The following is a 9192-nucleotide window of genomic DNA, read 5'->3' on the forward strand; positions in this document are numbered from 1 at the left end:
CGGGGACGCGCTCCTCAGCAGGCCTGCACGTCTTGCACATCCCGCTTCGCCCCGGCCGTACACTCCTGTGACCCCCCAATCGAGCCCCCGGCCGGACACAGTTTGGGCAGCGGAGCCCCCACCCTCTCCTCAGGGGGACCCCTCTGTGACTCTGCCTCACCAATCAGTCGGGACTCTCCCTCCACTGGCGCTGGCCCCCACTGTCATGGCGTCCAACTCGCCTCCCCAGGGGTCCCCTCTCCTGTATTCTGCAGTGGTGGCCCCCTCACCTCTACCGCAAGTGCCGCCAGAGCCCCCAGCTGTTTCTATGGAGAATCCCCCTGCTTCTCCGAGCCCCTCCTGGTCCCTGGTCCCTGCAGGCTATGTTGGAGGAGCCTGCTGTGCACACTGTTCTTGGAGATCCTTTACACCCACCTCAGGCCTCAGCCACGCGGCCTCTGACTGTAGAGACTATGGGGAAGATTTATCAAAACCTGTGCAGAGGAAAACTTGCCCAGTTGCCCATAGCAACCAATCAGCTCGCTTCTTTCATTTTCATGAAGGCCTGTGAAAAATGAAAGAAGCAATCTGATTGGTTGCTATGGGCAACTGGACAACTTTTCCTCTGCACAAGTTTTGATAAATCTCCCCTTATGACCCTACCTGCCTCTAGCTCTGATGCTGCCCGCATACTACAATCCCATCCAGAACTGCAAGCTCTGCTGTCCTTTTTACCTACAAAACATGATATTTTGGCCCTTAAGGAGGATTTCCGCACTTCCTGGCAACAAGATATCCAGGTGGCGCAGTCTGAGGTGGATACCCTCTCTGCCAAAGTGGGTGCTCTGGATTCCTTTCGTGTTGTCACCCAGACCTCTATTGCCGAGCTGCGGGACGCTGTAGTTAGACAAGCAAATGATCAGAAATTGCTACATTCTTGCATGGATGATCAGGAAAACCGCAACCAGCGCAATAATATTTGGCTGCGGGGGCTCCCGGAGGCGACAAAAACAGATGTACTCCTACCCACTATAACTGATATATTCAATTCCATACTAGGCCGGCCAGCCCAATCTCCTATTGCTATTGATAGGGTTCACCGGGCCCTCCGCCCTCCCAGTTCGGATCCGGCTAGACCACGTGATGTTATTTGCCTCATTCACTATTATTCTGTCAAGGAGGACATTATGCAAAAAGCCCACCACCTGCGGGACATTGACTTTGATGGAGCCAAACTGCAGTTATTCCCTGACCTGTCCAGACACACCCTCAGGCTGCGAGCCTCATTGAAACCCCTTCTACAGGAACTACAATCTCGTCACATTTTATACCGCTGGGGTTTTCCGTTTGCGCTCCACGCACACCACCTGGACAAATCGGCTACTCTTCGCACCCCAGAGGACCTTCCCCAGTTCCTTCAGGTGTTTGGACTGCCCTTTCTTACTCTCCCGGGATGGGAGGAACTGTCTGCTGATCCGTTCTCCTCATTGAGGCCCCCACCGCCTCGGCTGCATTCATCGCAGCAGGATGGACCTTCACCGCGGCCCCATCGCTCCCGCCGCCGCCCTCGAAGTAGATCGGGCTCTAATGAGGGTCCTGGAGGCTCTAGGGACAGTTTACTGTCTTGCCTTGATCTTACATGTTGACATAGGCAATTGATTTTGTACTCTCACTGCTTTTTTTTAAATTTATTTATTTTTTTACATTATTTTTTTCTTCCCTCCCTCAGGTTGCTTTTGTCTGGGCTACTGCTCCCCTCCTGTTTGAGGTTGTTGATAACTTGGCTCCTGCTCTCCTCCTGACTGTTTGGTAGTCCTTCATTATTCTACTATACTCTCCAGGACTGTCCTCCTTGTCTTCTCCTTCTGCCGTGGTTACATCTCACTTTTTCCCCCTTTTTTTCTTTCGCCTCCTCCTCTTCGGTGTGTGTCCTCGGAGCTCTCTACCCTTCCATGTTTACTGTTGTTCTGCTCCCTTTCTCACTGATTTGTTGTGCTATCCTGTTGCCCCCAATAGGTTGTGGTAGGATTATCCCCTACCTTTTGTTAGCCGTGTGCTACTTATCTTAGTTTGCCTTTGCAGGCACTGCTGTAGTCTGCTGGTTTATTTTCCCTTCTTCTTTCCTCTTAGTCTTTTACCTTCCCTTCCCGTTTTCAGTGCTCCCCTCCCTTATTTTCCTTCCTTCCATCCTTGTCTTACCGTGCTCCTTTCCGTCTTTCCTAACCCCTTTCCCTACCCACATACTCCTTTCTATAGTGGGGGATAGCAGTGTTACTTGCCTCTTTGCTCTCCTCTTGGATACTGTCCTTAATTGATGGCCTCCCTATGCATTGCGTCCCTGAATGTTCAGGGTTTTAATGTCCCTGAGAAGAGAGCAAAGATATTATATTCCATGCATAAACAGAAGGCGGCGGTGGTTTGTCTCCCGGAGACTCACCTCCTTAAGGACCATGCTACAGTCCTCCGTAATAGATATTACCCCACTTGGTTCACTAGTTGTGATCCGTCCCATAAAGTTAAGGGGGTGGCGGTTATGTTTCACAAGTCTCTTGCTGTAGAGGTTTTAGATTCCAAGACTGATAATGAAGGCCGCTACGTTTTTGTCAAATGCTCTATCTTCGGTAGGACTTACACCATAGCTAATATCTATGCTCCAAACCATGGTCAGGTGTCCTTTTTACAAGCGACCCTGGATGATTTACTGTTTTTTTCCCAGGGGGTTCTGCTGGTCTCCGGGGATTTTAATGTATGTATGCTTCCTTCCCTAGATTGCTCCTCTGGGACCTCCACCTTGTCCCGCGCGCAGCTGAACAAGATCCGTCGCCTTCTTTTTTCTATGCAATTGGCTGACCCGTGGAGATTATCACACCCGGATACACGTGACTATACCTTTTATTCCCATGCCCGTCAGGTTTACACACGATTAGACTACATTTTTGTTAGCCATTGCCTTCTCCCACAGGTCCTTTCTACCTCTATAGGCTCTATAATATTTTCTGACCATGCCCCGGTATTCTGTGACCTTTCTCTCCCCAATAGCCAGAGGAGGGACTTTATGTGGAGACTCAATGAATCGCTTCTCTCTGACCCGCTGTGCCTTGTTGATCTGAAAGCAGCGATTTCTAACTTCATCATAGACCACTCGACTGATTCCACCTCGCCTCAGTGCCAGTGGGAAGCGTTGAAGTGTGTACTGCGTGGAGTCCTGATCCAACATGGGTCCCGCCTGAAGCGAGAAGCGTCCCAAAAACTAAAAGACCTTCTCGCACAATTACACATTCTTGAGTCTCAGCATAAGGCGGCTCTTTCTGAGAGTGTCCTCCGAGACTTGATCAAAGTGCGGAAGGACGTTCAGGTACGCATAGATAAGAAATACAACCGGTACCATCAGATCTGCTCTAGTGTCTCGTTCGAGTGGGGTAACAGGGCAGGGAGGTTTTTAGCTAGAGCTCTTAGGGATAAGCGGGCTGCCCTGTACATTCCATCTGTCAAATCCCCTTCTGGTGACCTCGTGCATCTTACCTCTCATATCTTGGACGCTTTTAGGTCATATTATGCAAATCTTTATAACTTGGACTCCCCCCCCTTGGGCCCTCAGTTCAACCTTTCTTTCTATCTCCAATCCACTGCATTGCCTATTCTGTCAGTTGCGGACCTGGTTGATCTGGGAACGGCCTTTCACGCTCGAGGAGGTGTCGGCAGCTATCTCTGGCTTACCCTCGGGCAAAGCTCCTGGCCCGGATGGCTACACATCCAAATTTTACAAGCTTCTTAGCTCTGATTTGTCTCCGTGCCTGCTCCGGGCGTTTAATGCCGTTTCAGAGGCCTCCCCTTTCCCCCCTCTTTCCTCCAAGCGTATATTTCAGTTATACCTAAAGAAGGGAAGGACCCGAATCTCTGCCAGAGTTATAGGCCAATTTCTCTGATTAATGTTGATGCCAAGCTGTATGCCAAAATGCTGGCCCTCCGACTTTCCCCCCTGTTGGGGACCCTAGTCCAACCGGACCAGGTTGGCTTTGTCCCTGCTAGAGAAGCACGGGATAATACACTTAAGACCTTTTCTCTGATGGATCATGTGCAGTCCGCTGGTGTTCAGTGCATGCTGTTGTCTCTGGATGCTGAAAAGGCGTTTGACCGGGTGGACTGGGGCTTCCTTCGGGGTGTTTTTTCACACCTAGGTCTAGGCCCATTGATGTTACAGCGCATTATGGCTTTATATCACTCGACCCAAGCTAGAATACGAATTAATGGGTCTTTGTCTTCCCCATTTGTTATTGGGAACGGGACTATACAGGGATGCCCCCTTTCACCCCTTTTATATGTACTTGTTATGGAGCATTTGTTACAGGCCATCAGATCTTGTGAGGGGATTCGGGGGATTGAGATCAGGGGGACGCAGGTAAAATGTGCGGCTTTTGCCGATGACCTCTTATTGTATATTACAGAACCGGAAGCGAGCTTGCCTGCGCTTTTCTCTCTCCTTGAAGATTATGGTAGATTTAGTAACTTTAAGCTGAATATTACTAAAAGTGTAGCTTGATGTCTCCTTAGGGCCTCTTAGAGTCTCCTCCCTTCGCCACCGCTTCCCCTTTAAATGGGAATCCTCCTCCTTTCGTTATCTGGGGATCCAGGACCCGGGTGACCTCTCTCGCATATATGACCTAAATTACCATCCACTGCTCTCCTCTTTCTCGGCTGATCTGTCTAAATGGGATAGGCGAGATTTCTCCTGGATTGGGCGGGTTAACATTATTAAAATGAACCTTCTTCCTCGCCTCCTGTATCTTTTCCATACTTTACCCATTCCCCTTCCGAGGTTGTTTTTCCTGTCCCTGGATAGGCTGTTTACTAAATATGTCTGGGGTACTACGGGGCACCGTGTGGCTCGCAAGTCTCTTGTGCGTCCCAAATCTGAAGGAGGGCTTGCCCTTCCGGATTCTCACCTCTATTATCTAGCAGCTGTCGCGACACGGGTGGTGGACTGGTTCCATCACCGGCAGGGGAAACTTTGGGTTCGTTTGGAGGCCTTGCTTTCACCTATCCCACTGACTTCACTCCCATGGCTGCGCATGTCGTATTGGTCGACTGCTCGTATGGCGAGCCTCCCTTTTGTGGCACGATCTGTGCTCAGGGTGTGCCTTCGCTCCTTTGGTAGAGCGGGTCTCCTGCGCCCCAACGGTCCCCTGACGCCTATTCGTGACAATCCTGATTTCTCTCCGGGTAACTTGCCACACCCCTTCCTGGATAGGGTTAAAGGGGAGGTGTTTCTGTTTACCCATGTTCTTCACTCGGGTTCCCTGAAGTCCTTACTGGAGGTTCTCCAGAGTGGTCCCCCCACTCCTGTTCACTCATGGCAGTACACCCAACTTTCACACTTCTACGCTACTTGGAAACAGTCACTGGATCTTCATAGGTCCCCCCTACCTTTTGAGTCTCTGTGCCTTGCTCCAGCGGCTCCTGGACACTTAGTGTCTGTGATCTATGCCATTTTACTGTCCGGTGCTGGGGCGCACTTGCTGGCCCACCAGGGGAGGTGGTCACGGGAGCTGGGCCTCACCTTTGGCGCACAAGATTGGACTAAAATCTATGCACTTTGCCATGGGGTTTCTGTCTCTGTGAAATTGCAAGAAACCAACTATAAAATTGTTTCGCGGTGGTACCGTGTGCCTGCATTGCTGCATCCGTGTTTCCCTGCTGTCCCCACGCTCTGAGCGTTTTTTATTGCGCTGGCTACCATGGACAGCTTTTGTGGCATCCCCTGAATTTAGCGCCCTGTTCCTAGGCTCCTGTCCTAACGCCGCTGAGCTCCCTCCGTAGGTCCCGATTCCCCCCCTCCCCCTCCCCAATCCTTTCCCCTCCTTCCCGGCTGTGTCTGTGGTCCCCCTCCTCCTTTTTTTTTTTTCCCCCTTCCCCTCCCAACGCCTTCTCTGACTCTCTCTTATCCTTTTCTTCATGCTCTGGTTATCTGTTAATGTTGTTTCTCAGTTTATTCTCCTTTCTGTTTGTTATAATGATTGAGAATGGATGGTATAGCATATCTCCTTGTCCCTGACGGCTCTCTCACCCATGTTCTATCATCGTTAATGTGCGTTACATTGTGCCTTCATATTATTGCAGCTGAGCGGACGCTTGGTTACTAGACTACGTACTGGTGACGCTTACTACTTATGTGCCACATTTTAATAGCTGTATTCTCATTCACATGTGCTGTCACTACTCTGATGTATGCGTTGGGGGCCGCTGCCCTGTTTTTCTTTTTTTGTCTTCATTTTTATTTACTGATGTACTGTCCATCTGTTTGTTTTCTGTTTTGAAAAATGAAAAAAATAAATAAAAGTAAAACACTACATATACACCCTTACACAATTACACCCCCCCCCCCCCAAATAACAATGCGTTTCCAAAACAGAGCCTCCAGCTGTTGCTAAACAACAACTCCCGGCATTGGCGAATGGCCAATGACTGTCCAGGCATGCTGGGAGTTTTGCAACAGCTGGAGGCACCTTATTTGGGAAAAACTAGTGTAGGGTATTTGTGGGGGAAGAGGCAAGAGTAACGCTTGCATCAGTGTCCGCTCCTATGCAAATCCCTTATTTAGGCCTCAAATGTTCATGGCACTCTCTCACCTTGGAGCCCTGTCGTATTTCACGGCAACAGTTTAGGGCCATATATGGGGTATTTCCGTACTCGGCAGAAATTGTGTTACAAATTTTGTGGGGCTTTTCCTCCTTTTACCCCTTATGAAAATGAAATATTGGGGTCTACACCAGCATGTTAGTGTTAAAATGTTTTATTTTTTACACTGACATGCTGGTGTTGTTCCATACTTTTCATTATTACAAGAGGAAAAAGGAAAACAAACCTCCCAAAATTTGTAATGCAATTTCTCCTGAGTATGGAAATACCCCATATGTGGACGTAAAGGGATCTGCGGGCGCACAACATGTCTCAGGAATGAGAGCACACCATGTACATTTGAGGCCTAAATTGGTGATTTGCACAGGGGTGGCTGATTTTACAGCTTTCTGACATAAACGCAAAAAAATTAATACCCACATGTGACCACATTTTGGAAACCACGGAACATAACAAGGGGTATAGTGAGCCTGAACACCCCACAGGTGTTTGACGAATTTCCGTTAAAGTTGGATGGGAAAATGAAAAAAAATATTTATATTTTTTACTAAAATGCTGGTTTTACCCTAAATGTTTCATTTTCACAAGGGAAAATAGGAAAAAAGCCCCCCAAAATTTGTAACCCCATTTCTTCTGAATAAGAACATACCCCATATGTGGATGTAAAGTGCTCTGCTGGCGCACTACAATGCTCAGAAGAGAAGGAGCACCATTGGGATTTTGAAGAGAAAATTTGTCCTGAATTGAAGGCCACGTGTGTTTACAAAGCCCCCATAGTGCCAGAGCAATGGACCCCCCCATATGTGACTCCATTTTGGAAACTACACCCCTCAGGGAATAAGGGGTGCAGTGAGCATTTACGCCCCACAGGTGTCTGACAGATTTTTGGAACAGTGGTCCGTGAAAATGAAAAATTAAATTTTTCATTTGCACAGCCCACTGTTCCAAAGATCTGTCAAACGCCAGTGGGGTGTAAATACTCAATGCACCCCTTATAAAATTCTGTGAGGGGTGTAGTTTACAAAATGCAGTCACATGTGGGGGGGTCACTGTTCTGGCACCACGGGGGGCTTTGTAAACGCACATGGCCCTTGACTTCCATTCCAAACAAATTCTGTCTCCAAAAGCTCAATGACGCTCCTCCTCTTCTAAGCATTGTAGTGCGCCAGCAGAGCACTTGACGTCCACAAATGGGGTATTTCCATATTCAGAAGAGATGGGGTTACAAATTTTTAGGACATTTTCTCCTATTACTCCTTGTAAAAATGTAAAAATTTTGGGGGGGAAAAAAAATGTCATTTACATGTCCAACTTTTATGAAAAGTCGACAAACATGACATGCCCCCCAAAAACCATTTCAGAAAAACTCACTCTCCAAAATCCCATTGTCGCTCCTTCCCTTCTGAGCCCTCTACTGTGCCCGCCGAACACTTGACATACACATATGAGATATTTCCTTACTCGGGAGAAATTGGGTTACAAATTTTAGGGAGATTTATCTCCTTTTACCCCTTGTAAAAATTAAAAAACTGGGTCTATAAGAACATGTGAGTGTAAAAAATGAAGATTTAGAATTTTCTCCTTCACTTTGCTGCTATTCCTGTGAAACACCTAAAGGGTTAACACACTTACTGAATATCATTTTGAATACTTTGAGGGGTGCAGTTTTTATAATGGGGTCATTTGTGGGGTATTTCTAATATCAAGGCCCCTGAAATCCACTTCAAAACTGGTCCCTGAAAAATTCAGATTTTGAAAATTTTGTGAAAAATTTGAACTTTGAAGGCCTCTGATGTCTTCCAAAAGTAAAAACATGTCAACTTTATGATGCAAACATATTGAATATAACAATATAACATAAGTAGACATATTGTATATGTAAATCAATATATAATTAATTTGGGATGTCCATTTTCCATATAAGCAGAGAGTTTCAAAGTAAAAAAAAATGCTAATTTTTCATATTTTTGTATCAAATTTTGGAATTTATTACCAAGAAATGATGCAAGTATCGACGAAATTTTACCACTAATAAAAATTAGAATATGTCAAGAAAAAACAATCTCAGAATCAGAATTAAAAGTAAAAGCATCCCAGAGTTATTAATGCTTAAAGTGACAGTGGTCAGATTTGCAAAAAAGGCCTGCGTCCTTAAGGTGAAAATGAGCTGCGTCCTTAAGGCGTTAAAGAGTACCTGTCATATCCCAGACAACAATTTTTAATCAGTACCTAATCCTGATCCTAATTTACATATACATTATTTTGTGTCTACTGGCTATATTTCTCTCACAAATACCTTCTTTCTGTTGCTCACCAGGTTGGTCATTCTGTGCTATGGAGGGGGCGTGTCCTCACTCTGTATTACTCATCTTCCTCCCTGAGTCCCAGCTGTTTTGTGCTGGATCTCTTCACCAATCACTCCAGGCTGCTCTGTAACCCCATCATCTCTGTTTAACCCCTTAAGGACACATGACATTCTCATACGTCTCCATGTCCGAGTCCTTAAGGACACATGACGTATGAGAACGTCATGTGCTTTACCGGCCCCCCGCAACCATCTGGAGCGGCGCCGGCGTG

Source organism: Hyla sarda, chromosome 9, assembly GCF_029499605.1.
Source record: "Hyla sarda isolate aHylSar1 chromosome 9, aHylSar1.hap1, whole genome shotgun sequence".
NCBI lineage: Eukaryota > Metazoa > Chordata > Amphibia > Anura > Hylidae > Hyla > Hyla sarda.